This window comes from Triticum aestivum, chromosome 1A (genome assembly GCF_018294505.1).
Source record: "Triticum aestivum cultivar Chinese Spring chromosome 1A, IWGSC CS RefSeq v2.1, whole genome shotgun sequence".
Classification (NCBI taxonomy): domain Eukaryota; kingdom Viridiplantae; phylum Streptophyta; class Magnoliopsida; order Poales; family Poaceae; genus Triticum; species Triticum aestivum.
Genome location: NC_057794.1, coordinates 288,035,181 through 288,047,159, shown reverse-complemented (window position 1 = coordinate 288,047,159; position 11,979 = coordinate 288,035,181). Strand labels below are relative to the sequence as shown.

At 46.2% G+C, this 11,979-nt stretch overlaps 1 long non-coding RNA gene across 1 annotated transcript; it reads left to right on the top strand.

Annotated features, from left to right (window-relative positions):
• The first annotated feature begins 1,129 nt into the window (after positions 1-1,129).
• Positions 1,130-5,259, top strand: LOC123046284 (uncharacterized). The gene is made up of 3 exons (XR_006422100.1): positions 1,130-1,578; positions 2,604-4,625; positions 5,016-5,259. It is a non-coding gene; the product is annotated as an uncharacterized lncRNA (long non-coding RNA).
• The last annotated feature ends 6,720 nt before the right edge of the window (positions 5,260-11,979 follow it).

The following is an 11,979-nucleotide window of genomic DNA, read 5'->3' as shown; positions in this document are numbered from 1 at the left end:
ATATGTTTCTGAAACTACCACAGGCACATCATCTACCACAGGCACATCATCTACTCTGCTTTGCAACTGCTTTACTGCTTCTTCACACAACTGCACTTCCTCCACATAGATCTCTGCACATGACCCAATAGGTGTTGCATTCCCCATCTTCTCCACACTTGAATCATCAAAAATAAATTGCAAACCCTCACTCAGTTTTTTCCCTGGAACAAGCCAGTGCATCTTGTAACTATAATCCCCCCTACAATGTCCTCTTTGTACATGATACATGTCCTCAGCATAAGACAACAAAAGCTCAAACCTTAGGCTTTTCCTATCGAACGGAAAAGTAATCATCAGACCTCCGTTGTATACAAGCAATCCATCCACTGTCTCAAGTTTGCCAAAATAATGTAGTGACACATAACTTATTTCTTCTTCATCTGCTGCCTCATCGACAAGACCTGCCCAAAAAAACAACATTTACCTCATTACATAGCTCAGGACCTACCCATAAAAACAATCTTCCTATGATCTACCCTACACCTCCACCATCTGCCTGCCATGGCAGCAAAATTGGGTGCAGTAGATGACTTCTAAGCGCAGCTCTGATTTCTCCTAAACTAAGATCATGCAGTAGATGACTTCGACGGGAAAGAAAGGGGGGCGGTTGACTCACCATCGGGCGGCGTGGAGGCCGGCGGCATGCCGGACGCCATTGCGGCGTCGGCGGACGCCGCCGGCGTGCTTGACGCCGTCGCGGCAAGGTTGGGCGTCGTCGTCTAGGCACAGGGAGGTTGGTCGATGCACATGGACCGAAATCACCTGAATTGGGGGCTGATTGGTCGACCGGCTCCCCCAATCAATGAAAACACCTGAAATCTGCCAAGTCAGCACTGTCCAGTCAGCAAGGAGACTAGTCAAAACCACCTAAATCTGGTGCAAAACCACCATGGGGGAGAATTGATCCGGTTTTGGAGAGTTTAGGGGCTGATTGATCCGGTTTTAGACTTTGAGGGGAAATCGGTCCATCAGACAGGATTTGAGGGGGAAAACGATACTTTCCTCGTCGGCAAATAAACCCGACCAATAGTAAGACGCTAAAGTGGCCCTCCTATGCCAATAGCCAGAAAAATTAGCGCCAAACCGGCCCAGCCCGCGAAGTTTTCCCCCTCAAAATCACAAGGATTCCGCCGTCCCACGCTCCATTCGTTCCCCACCCACGAAATCCCTAGATCTCTCCTGCTGTTCCTCACGCACGCCGGTGCCCCACGCTCGACTACCGCCAGCGGCTACCGCCATCCGGCGGTCAATCCCGCCGCTGCCCCACGCGCCCTTCCTCTATAGCATCGCCCAACGCCGCCCTGTCCCTACAGCACAACCTAACTCCGTCCTGCCTCTCTCCGCCGCCGGTCCGACACCCTCGTGCTCTCTCTCTGGTTGGCCACCTCTCTCCAACATCCCTGGCCTGGCCTGACCATCTCCACCGTCCAGCTCACGAAGATACACGCAGCGGCAGATTTGGATCAGGGCAGCGTGCGCCTGGTCAAGGGCATCCCTCTCTGTCTTTGGCTGGGCAGGGGCAGCGAAGCGGCTGAGGTACAACTCCTCCCTCCATACATTCCTCTATCTTCGCGTCCAGTTTTTTTTGCCGCATCAATTTTGTATTACAAAGTTTGTTAAGAGATGAACTGGGAGTGAAGGATCTCGCCGTGGATTATGGGTAGAAGACTGTTATTTGCCCCGTCAGTATTCTATTGGTGTTGTTGATGTAGATTTAATATATTTTTATAGTACTGACTTATGTTAGATGAAAATCGATTTATGTTAGATTTATTTTTTATTACAGTACTGAGTTCTGTTGGCAGCCTGCAGCTTCTTTGTAAAAAATTGTGAAAATAACTTGGTTCTCTCTAAAGCGAAGCTTCTGTGCAGTACAAGCCTTTTTCGGTAAATGGATGTGTTTCTAGTGTGTGTGCCACTCCAGCTCATCACATTTCTTGGCTGAGTTCACGACAATGGCGTGTCAGCATACCGCCATCCAACTGCCCAAATACTCAATTAATTTTTCTTACTGAAATCTTCTTCATACTTTACTTTCTTACTACATTCTTCTTCATGCCGCCCATGAAAAACAATACAACAATAGTTCTTCCTTGCTTGTAAGATGGCTCAAGCCAAACATAGACAGCCTTGCGACATGGCTGTCTTGCTTTCCTTGTTTCACTTCATTTTAGTGTACACCACTTTGCTGGAGAACCACATCCAGCCGGGGGAAAGAAGTCAAGAACCGTGGAATCACAATGCAGAACTCCCGCTGCATTGTTCTTGCTTCCTGCCTCTCAAAGAAAGGGACCTGTCCCATAATGGCCTGAATCAAGCTCATCTTGAATCATGGTAGCATATAGACATATAGACATGTTTATTGTTGTCATGTTTCCCTGCAAGCAACTACAACCAAAATTAACCTAGAAACTAACATTGTGTAGACTGATTATGATGCATACAAAAGATACTCTGGAGCAGTATATGATTTTCTTGATGTAGTGCCTCATAAGTCTTGTGTTTGATCCACTAATATTTTCTATTTTCAGCGATGTACTCATATAGTGTGTCTTTTGCAGGATGGAAAATGGCAAGCGCAAGCGGAAAAGCTAAAGATGGTGGGGTTACGGAGGAACAACTGAAAGTGGTAGAGTATAAACTACAGAGAAGTACGACATAAATAAACACAGATGCTGAATCAAAACTGTAGTATTCCATCCACATACCAAAACAGTAGTATATCACTGCAGCAGACTCTGTTCTGGACATAAATAAACACATATGCATGTAATCATTCTCAAAACACAAACAATGTGCTCCCTCCGTCCAAAAATTTATGTCTCAACTTTGGTACAACTTTGTACTAGAGTTAGTACAAAGTTGAGACACTTATTTTGGGACGGAGGGAGTATAAGATAACAAAACAGTAGGCAATGTTGTTGTAAACATATCTAGCCATCATAAATCTCCTTACTTTTTTATTATAGTCTTACAGTGCTATGACCAAAAAGAACTAGCAGGGTCACCCGCGCATTTGCGTGGCTAGATTATTGTTTTTTTATTGTGCACTAAGTTGAAAGTACTTATTTGAATGCTCATGATAGATATTACAAATTACTATGATATTTTAGGTGAAACTTCCTATCATCGTTTTAGAATATTGCTGATGTGGTGCTGAAAAGGATATTCCACTTTTGAGACTTTAAAATTAAAGTTCTACTTTAAACAATGTAACTAGAAATATTCATCATTTAAGGGTTTTGTAACCGTCTAAAAGGTGTGGTACATGTATGTCATGGAAGAGGTCGTGATGCTTCGGCACCTGGCCTCTAAACCGCGTGCAACCGGCATGCCATCTAATTTCTGATGGGTAGGTAAATTATCTCATCCGGCCACCTTCCTCTCTTTCTATTCTTCCATAGTCTTCTCCACTGCCAAATCATTGGCTTGACATCCCTTTAGCTTGTAAAGCTTCATCTGGGTTCCCTTTATACCGAGCCGACACTTACGCCAATAGAAATAACTTCTGATCAAGCACCACATTGGGAGACAGTCAGCCTTGCAGGTGTCATCTGGTCTATAGTCTAGTGGCTGCACATTTGTTCGGCTCGATTTCCTGTGTGTTTTCATACCTAAATTAGCATTAGGATGTTGGTGTGGGAAGGTGGACTTGAAAAATCACATAAAATATTATGGTAAAAATACAGAATGTGGAAACTCATTTGTCAAAAGAAGAAAACAATTGTAGCATGTATCTATATCATGAGTTAATGTTAGTATACTGGAGTAAATTTGTTTTATTATCTATAACTGAAAATCATATTGTGGTCCACATATGTCATGCCTAACTATATATTGGTCTCAGTCTCTTAACCACAATTTTCAAGAAACATCTGAGCAAAATGTAATACCCAACACTAATGTCTAGTATAGCCCCCTCATTATTATTTCAGTGCATTATGCAATATAATGTCGTCCAACTAATGTGTAAGACAATAAAAATGTTTCTGTCTTTTTCTAAAATAAAAGATAACCTCACCTACTGAATATTGCCTTATCTATGTAGTAATACATATTTTGGCATAACTGTGTATATTCCTCTTGCAAGGTTCTTTATTTTTCTCAAAGAATAGCATTAGCTTTTTCCTTAAGGATATTCATCGAAGAATTTTATTAGTATGTGTAGAATGTATCTCTTCACCCCACAAAAAAAGTATCTCTTCACTCCTTAGTCCGTCACTTGCATATCCAATTTACTTTTGTTAGACCTCAGAGTGATATGGATCGTTTAATCAGCTGACCATGCTTGATTGTTTCTATTTAGAGAGCAGATTCATCGGTCACGGATCAAAAATAAATTTTTTTATCTGATGCAATCAAATAATATTTTGTGTCTCCACAAAAAACGATTTTGTATAAATTGTCACGTAGAGTTTGATGTTGTCACAAGGTCCATTGCATGGCCATCTAGCAAGGTAATCACCAACAATATGTGTTTTGTCTACTTGGCTCAAATTGTTTGATGTGTCATACTAATTCATGTTCACTTTGGTAGATGAAACCCTACAAGCCATGGGTATCTTCCTCATCCCGCCACTAAGGTATTTATGTTGTGATTCACTATTTATGTGACCCAGCTGTTATCATGACCACTTGGTACTGTACAAGAGCTTCTTCTTGGTGGTCCCTAGCTAGCTAAAAGTGCATGAAGAGTCCATTATGTAATCTGGTCATCATGGAATTTATCAAGGAATCCTAGCTCAAAGTGAAAGAAGATTCTATAAGTTTATCATGTAATCCTTGCTGCTACTTATTTGGTAATAGTTGCTTCCCTGTGTTCATTTAGGCCCAGTTTGGATGCAACGTATTTTTTAGCGTAATTTCTGAAGAAAAAAACTGCAGTTTTGAAAATACTTTGAGGTGTTTGGTCCAAATATATACCATGGTTCTGCAAACTGTAATATCCCCAATGTATCTATTGCTGCCAACAGGAACATAGCATTATAAGACAAGAGGAATATGAAAGAACCACGAAGCTGTCAGTTTGCATCAACTAGATATCTTCTGTAATGGAGGAAAACCAATGCTTCTTGTAGCTACCATTTTGTAAAGGATATCTTGTGTAAGAGCAAGCATTGAATCGTCGGACATGTATCTATCATTTTATAAACCTATCGGGTGTATCGGTCACCCAGACAAATGTTTCCTCTTATTTAGTTACTTCTATTATGAGAATCATTAGTGTTATTTTTGTTTGGTTCTGGTTTAATATTTGAGAGTACATGCAAGTTATTGTAACTTGATAGATAATGATGAGATATGTAATATGATTGATATTTGTTTTGATAATACAATATGCCAAATACCATTGGCAAATTGCAGATGAATCATCGTCGACAAAAGGAAGCACTGTCCCACTGTTGGTTGGGAAAGGTTCATGCTAGAGCCAACAGAAAGTTGGTTGGCAAAGATAATACCATCAGATTGTTGGTCGGGAAAGGTTCATGGCAGGGCCAACGAAAAGTTGGCCGGCAAAGATTTTGCCGTCAAACAGTCGGTCGGGAAAGGTTTGTAAGAGAAAATCGGTCGGGAAAGGTTCGTGCCAGGACCAACAGAAAGTTGGTCGGTAATGTTTCCTTTAGCCGTCCAATAGTCGGTCGGGAAAGATATGTCGGTCGGGAAAAGGCTTTCCCGCCTGGACTTTCCCTAGTAGACCTTGTCGGTCGGCAATAGTCTTTCCCAACTGACTGTTTGTCAGCGGAAGCTATTTTCCCAACCAATCTGTATGTTGGGAAAGTAGTGTTGTGGTGTAGTGCATGTAGATAAGCCTATTATGTTGATAGCCCGTTCGATACATTGTGATTCATAAAGACCGCTGCAAACATCAATGTTCTGCTTATCATAGATAAGATTGATTAATACACGTAACAATCCATGTCCTTAACAAAGGGTGCATGCACATATAGGTTGAACGTGTGTCTTGCGTCATGTGATGTGTGCATGCAGGCGTGCGAGTGTTGCGTGCGTGCAAGGGTACGTTTCAGTGTTGCATGCATGGGTGCGTACGTGCGTGTGTTCGTGAGTGCATGTGTTCATGTCAGTGTTGCACGCCAGCATGCGTGCGTGTGTACGTGTCAGTGTTGCTACGTTTCAGTGTTGCATGCATGGGTGCGTACGTGCGTGTGTTCGTGAGTGCATGTGTTCGTGTCAGTGTTGCACGCCAGCATGCGTGCGTGTGTACGTGTTAGTGTTGCACGCCTACATGCGTGCGTGTCTTGCGTGCGTGCATGTGGACGTGCGGGGTGAGGCTACACGTCAGTCGACTGACTTTTTCATCTCTGGTCATTAGATTTTCCAGCCGTTGGATACGAAATCAAGGGCCTCCAGTTTATCATCAAACTCCACCCCTTGAGCCGCCAGCCACCACCGGTCGAACCGCCAGCCCCCGCCACCCGCGGCCGGCCCGCCCTCCCTGAAACCACTCCCCACCACCGGTCCGCCGCCACACCGGCCATCCCTCTAGCCCCCCCCCCCCCCCCCCCGCCGAGCTTTTTCTCCGGGGATCCCCACCCCACCGCCCAATGAACGCCCCCCAACCGCCGGTGACTGGTCAATTGATCGTGTTATCAACAAATTATGGAGCTGTATGGTGAGCCAGTGACCGTATGGTCACCCTAAAATGTACTCCTGTTTTATTAACACAGTACAGACTCAAACTACCATTTCTTTCTATCATATACAGGCTGACAGGTGGGCCCCACGGTTACGCGCCCCGATGGTGCAACACTAGTTGCGCCGCGTGGAACGTTTGACTGGTCAATTGATTGTGTCATCAACAAAATACGGAGTTGTATGGGTGAGCCAGTTACCGTATAATCATGATATGTATTTGTTTAACACGGTACAGACGCAAGGGCTCATATATACGTGCAAGCACTCACCGCCATAAGCGCACACACGCGAACCCTACCCCTATGAGCACCTTTGAGAGAGTGGGACAGAATATATGATCTTGAGATTTTACGAAGTCACCATAGGTGCCTCGTAGTCAAGTGGAACATCTCCTCCCACTGAACTGTTGGAAATATGCCCTAGAGGCAATAATAAAAGCATTATTATTATATTTCCTTGTTCATGATAATTGTCTTTATTCATGCTATAATTGTGTTATCCGGAAATCGTAATACATGTGTGAATAATAGATACCAACATGTCCCTAGTAAGCCTCTAGTTGACTAGCTCGTTGATCAACAGATAGTCATGGTTTCCTGACTATGGACATTGGATGTCATTGATAACGAGATCACATCATTAGAAGAATGATGTGATGGACAAGACCCAATCCTACGCATAGCATAAGATCGTATAGTTCGTTTGCTAGAGTTTTCCCAATGTCAAGTATCTTTTCCTTAGACCATGAGATCGTGTAACTCCCGGATACCGTAGGAGTGCTTTGGGTGTGCCAAACGTCACAACGTAACTGGGTTACTATAAAGGTATACTACGGGTATCTCCGAAAGTGTCTGTTGGGTTGACACGGATCAAGACTGGGATTTGTCACTCCGTATGACGGAGAGGTATCACTGGGCCCACTTGGTAATGCATCATCATAATGAGCTCAAAGTGACCAAGTGTCTGGTCACGGGATCATGCATTACGGTACGAGTAAAGTGACTTGCCGGTAACGAGATTGAACGAGGTATTGGGATACCGACGATCGAATCTCGGGCAAGTAACATACCGATTGGCAAAGGGAATTGTATACGGGGTTGCTTGAATCCTCGACATCGTGGTTCATCCGATGAGATCATCGAGGAGCATGTGTGAGCCAACATGGGTATCCAGATCCCGCTATTGGTTATTGACCGGAGAACGATCTCGGTCATGTCTACATGTCTCCCGAACCCGTAGGGTCTGCACACTTAAGGTTCGGTGACGCTAGGGTTGTAGGAATATGTATATGCAGTAACCCGAATGTTGTTCGGAGTACCGGATGAGATCCCGGACGTCACGAGGAGTTCCGGAATGGTCCGGAGGTAAAGAATTATATCTAGGAAGTGCTATTTCGGCCATCGGGACAAGTTTCGAGGTCACCGGTATTGTACCGGGACCACCGGAAGGGTCCCGGGGGTCCACCGGGTGGGGCCACCTGCCCCCGGGGGCCACATGGGCTGTAGGGGGTGCGCCTTGGCCTATATGGGCCAAGGGCACCAGCCCCAAGAGGCCCATGCGCCTAGGGTTCAAGGAAGGGAAGAGTCCCAAAGGGGGAAGGCACCTCCTAGGTGCCTTGGGGAGGAGGGATTCCTCCCTTGGCCGCACCCCCTAGGAGATTGGATCTCCTAGGGCTGGCGCCCCCCTTGGACTCCCTATATATAGTGGGGGAAGGAGGGCCTCTCATACCACACCTTTGGTGCCTCCCTCTCCCTCTCCAACACCTCGTCCTCCTCCATAGAGCTTGGCGAAGCCCTGCCGGAGTACTGCAGCTCCATCACCACCACGCCGTCGTGCTGCTGCTGGAGCCATCTTCCTCAACCTCTCCTCCCCCTTGCTGGATCAAGAAGAAGGAGACGTCACGCTGACCGTATGTGTGTTGAACACGGAGGTGCCGTCCGTTCGGCGCTAGGATCTCCGGTGATTTGGGTCACGTCGAGTACGCCTTCCTCATCCCCGTTCTTTGAACGCTTCCGCGCGTGATCTACAAAGGTATGTAGATGCAATCCAATCACTCGTTGCTAGATGAACTCATAGATGGATCTTGGTAAAACCGTAGCAAAATTTTTTGTTTTCTGCAACGTTCCCCAACATGAACGTACATCGCCAGAAAATACTGAAGTTAACACAAGATAAATGCGAGCACCGGGACTTTAACCTTGGTGGGCTCGAGAAACCACTGTCCTCTAACCATCCAACCACATGTTGGTTAGCACGACAAAATGTATGTGGTGACCGTTATGAGCTTATTCTGAAGTCCAGTGACCATATCGTGCTTTCGCTTCAAATACAATGACCATAAGTGTCTTCAACAAAATACGGAGCACGCATCAAATGCAAAGTCCGTCAGTGTCATCAACAAAATATAGAGATGTATCGTGAGCTAGATACCGTTGTAGTATTGTATATGCTTATTTTCTTAGTGGCCGATTGCGTGTGTGGTGTGGTGGGCACATCATTTCTAGTTGTGGTGGGTCAACATGAAGACTCATGGGTCGGTTCCGTCCTGCACCACATATAGGTTGGACCGAGATGTGTTATACGAAGACCCATGTGGAGGACTCGGCGTACAACACGAAGCTACCAGAGTCGCGGAGGACTCTATCCCCACTGGTGATATGCCGACTGTGACACCCGAGACCGATGCTCGAGAAGACTTCCATATGTTCCGGGTTTCGCCGTGTGTTTCATTTGTGCCGCCCTTTTATTTTTGCGTTGCATCATGTCATCATGCCATCATCTCATAAATCTTTTGCAACTCAACTAAATAAATTGCATGGATCTTCGATCCATTTAAATCGAGGGATATTCACTATGATGATTACTCTTTAAAACATATTCTCCCAATATTTTAGGGAGCTATATAAATTATATTCCAATAATTTGGAATCACCCATAACACACTTGCAAATAATCACATGCCTTTTCTCGCTTCAAGTTTGGTCCCCGAACTTTGCCCATAATTTCTTTCATCGGTTTCCCGATCTCCACAAAAATTCCGAACATTTTTGGAATCTCCAAAACCATGAACTTACTCAAACCATTTGAATTAAATTCAAATGGATTTGAATCCAGATCTTTCAATCATGCCACTTTTATTTTCTGGATCGAGCCTATTTTTTTGCGAGTCCGGGAAAGTAATCCCCATGCCCAAATTCTTGTCCACTCTTTGCTTCCTTTCTCTCTTTTCCTTCTTTGTCGTTTTCTGTTTTTTCAGAGAAGTTAAAGAGAAGAGAGAAAGAGAGAAGGGAGTCCGCAGCCCAATTTGGCCCAAGGCCCACTCCCGACTGAACCCTAGCCTTCCTGGGTCTTTCCCCTCACTACCTCGTCCCCCCTTGCGCCGCCAGAGTCCCGCCTCGCTCGAACCCCCTCCTTCTCTCGATCTCCCTCTCGTTCCTACCGTGCGCTGCCTCCTTCGTCCTTCCTCCAGCGCCGTCTCTTGTCGCGAGCCCCAGCACCAGCCTCGACCTCCTCCCTGCCACTCTGCGAGCTCACCTGCACGCACGACCATGGCACCGCGCAGCCATGGCATCGCCGCACCCTCAAGCGCCTCGTCTCCGGCAGCCGGTCCAGGACCTCCTCGCCGCCTCCTCGTCTACACGGCGCCACCGGCTCGTCAGCTCCGTCGCCAGGGGAGGAGCCCCTCGACCAGTCCCCTTTGCCCCGACTCCGGCGAGTGCCGCCCCGTCGACCCTCCGGCCGGCCCCTGCTCAGGCATGGCCGCCTCATCAGCAAGCTGGCCTCCGCCCCTCCTGCACTGCGCCCCTGCCGGCCTTGCCGGAATTTGTCAAGTTCAGCACCGCCGCGCCCTCTGACCTCCCTTGTTACCCGCGTCGTCGCCGTTCATCTTCAACCGCAGGACCGCTACTTCGTCATCCACCTCGGCTCTGGCCACCATGGACGCCTCATGCCCAAGATCTTCCTCCTATGTGGTGTAGAGCTGCACCACAACCACCTCGAGGCCCCTTGCAGTCTTCGTTTCAGAACGCCAAGAAGCCGATGGCACTAGGGTGCGCCAAGTTCCACTAATGTTGACCCCGGACATCTACGATACGTGGACCTCTACGATCGATGTGGAACCGTCAAGTACAACTATTCTACGTTGATACGGGAATCACTACCGTCGCAAGAACCGAGACCGGCAAGTCCGAAGACCCCAAGAACCACGACATTTGACGCATAGTACCACTACTTTTGCCGTGAACGACTACCATCGCCGTGAACCACTACCATCGCCAATGAATGATAGGACAAATACTTCGACTACCGTCGCGTGAACCACTACTTCCCTCGACGTCCGAGAACGTCTACTTCCACTACTTCCTCTACGCCGACTCGAACCGCTCCGATAATGCATGCTTTAAAGGTATAACCGCCGAGACGACCGTCCGTGAACTAATGCATGTGTGATGTATGAGATGCTCGTGCTTGCTCCATGCTTGAATTGTCGATGCATGTTTCCCCTCTTTTGCCTTGTTACCGTCGTCTCGTGGGACACCCGGAATCCGGGAGCGCCCCACCATCTTTTGCACGCATCCGCACACTTCTCCTGTGCATCGGTATCTCAATCGAGTTACCGGAATCGGAACGCTGTCGTGGCACCGTTTTCGTTATCATTGCCGTGGCACCCCTTTCCTTTCCACTACGGTGACAAATGCCTCATATCTTATAACATGCCAACATTTTCATAAATTTTGCATAAAACTTGTTCATGTCATCCGCATCATGATAACAACAATTAAAATGTTTAGATTGTTGTTGCAATAAATTACTAAGGCATATGGGGATTTACCGGATTCGTTGTTTGTTATATCCGGCCCCATTTAAATTGCTTAGATTGTGTACTTTACTCATGTTTCACCTCTTGCCATGTTAACCAACCTTTAATATTGTTGAGTACATAACCGGGAGAGAACTAAATAAGTCATGTGGTGTTTTCTTCAATATGTAACTCCGTTGCATATTGAGCTCCACTTAATTTGTAGGATTGCTTGTGCACTTTGCCATGCCATGCATATTAAACCGGACATGCACATACTTGGTTGTGCATTGTGCCATGCTTATGTGGTGGTTGTTTACTATGTTGTTTGCTTCTTTCCGGTGTTGCTTCTTTGGGTTATTTCCGATAACGTCGCGTTTGTGAGGATCCGTTCGACTACGTCCGTTTGCCTTCTTCATGGACTCGTTCTTCTTCCTTGCGGGATTTCAGGCAAGATGACCATGCCCGCGAAATCACCTCTATCT